Genomic DNA, 2,008 nt, shown 5'->3' on the forward strand with positions numbered 1-2,008 from the left:
CCATGGAACTGGTGATATGGGGCTCTGTACTGATCAAGTGGCCTCTCGACATAATTATCACGTTGCCCGGTTTGTTGACATGCACCATTCTTGTGGCATAACTGGAAAACCTTTCAAAACAGGTCAGCTGACAGAATCACAGAGAAACTGCCAACTTGTGGATTAGAAGTGATTATACTCCCCCTTCCCCCAAACTCCTGGCTTTTATCAAGCACCTACTTCAAGCCAGGCACGACTGGGTGCCTGACCTGGTCTTCTCTCATTTGAAAATCATTCTGAGACAGCGTCACTGACTGATTTGAATGTACTTTGCTTACCAGTGCCCCTGTGAAAGTTACATGCTGACAACAAGGGACTGGATTTCACGAAGTCTAGGCCGGAATGTTGCTTGTTGATGACAAAGCGGTGCCGTGGTAGTGACGAGGGTCAGACATTGGCACTTTTCCTCTTAATTCCATCTTCGATGGTATTCCACATGCTATCCAGAGGAGCGTATCTGGCAGGATCAGACATGATGCTTCAATAAGTGAAGTCCAATGTCAAGCCCAGTGTGGTAGGCTGCGTAATGATGTTCATCTCCGTCATCTCATACACCTGCGAATGTGTTACCTTGTGTGGCACAAAGGACTTTGCAGATGTGAGTAAATGAAAGCGTTTGAGATCGGGAGAGTCCTCTGACTATCCAGATGGGCCCAGTGTAAACGCCACCCCACCAGCAAGTCTTTTGTCAAAGGCACTCAGCACTCTTGCGACAGGGCTAGGCAAACCCACTGCAGCCTCTTGTTGTTGCCATCTTTTGCCACTGCTATCCGGTGCCATCTCGTGCTGTTTTCAGTATACGACTCACTCTTTCCTGGGGCTAGGGTCTAGGAAGTTCTCAGCACAGGGATCCTGCACCTCCAGATTCTTTTTCTTGATGGCAGTCAAGTCCACTTCAACCTCTGTGGAATTATCCCTTTTATGAACCCTATTTCTCTTACCAAACCCCCAATTGGGCCTTCTCCTCAGTAGGCCACAAGCACATTCTGTAGCAAGTGATGCAATTCTTGCAAAGGTTTTGGGTACCGCATTTGCCCACTAAACTGTCCAATCCCTGTGCACATCTATGTATGCACTTCAGTTACATAGTTTGCAAGTTCCTGCAAAAGTTCTAACCTAGCAAGGCACTGGGCAGAACTACAAGCGATAAAAAGAAACCCATTGTACCAAATGCAGTGTGGACGGTTGGGGTCGAACTGCTAACGTTTAGGTTAGTACTCAGCACACACGACTTGCACCCCCTGGGGATTCAGATAAGGAGGTGCAAAACTTGTGGCCAAGATGCTCTTGGTGGCTGGGGCAGATTACATCATCCGTGCCCATCTGCCTGCTCCCCCGCCCCCGGACAGAGCTTCTTCGACATTCCGGTGGTTAACCTGTACGCAGGCCTGCCCCGGAGCCGCCAAAACACACAGGAACTACATCCCTGTGTCCCCGGACGCGGGCGTTGATCTTTAGGACTAACCATGGTAAGATCATGAATATTGGAAACATCAGACCTGTATTTTCTGAGATTCACCTCCCCTCATCTCCTTTGAAAGCTTGAGACCTCTCATTTCCGGAGAGGAGGGCGGTAGTTATTTGACTTTGAAGTAAAAGAAATGTTTGTATCGTCTTGAGTTGTTCTCATAGGTGACCGCTTTACCTTTGTTCCTTCAGCCCTTCAAGGCCACCCCGCTTCAAGTATAAAATTTCAGTGTGGGAGCTCATAGCCTACATATTTCCGGTCCCTCTGGAAGAAAGGCTCTGGTACAGAATGAATAGTAATGCCTGTGGATGTTTGGGTAAACCCCTCCCTAGAAAGCTTATTAGTTCAGAGTGAACCTTAAATATTTATATAACACTGCAGATGTCTATTTTATTTTATTTTATTTTTAGTAACCAGGGTTGAGATAAACCACCTTGGTTATTGTGCTTACTTTGAACCAAATGTTATTTAGCTTAAGATGGCTAGATCGATCAAGTTGAT

The sequence above is a fragment of the Echinops telfairi genome, unplaced genomic scaffold (assembly GCF_000313985.2).
Source record: "Echinops telfairi isolate 266 unplaced genomic scaffold, ASM31398v2 ScPeMD7_5;HRSCAF=22, whole genome shotgun sequence".
NCBI classification, from domain to species: domain Eukaryota; kingdom Metazoa; phylum Chordata; class Mammalia; order Afrosoricida; family Tenrecidae; genus Echinops; species Echinops telfairi.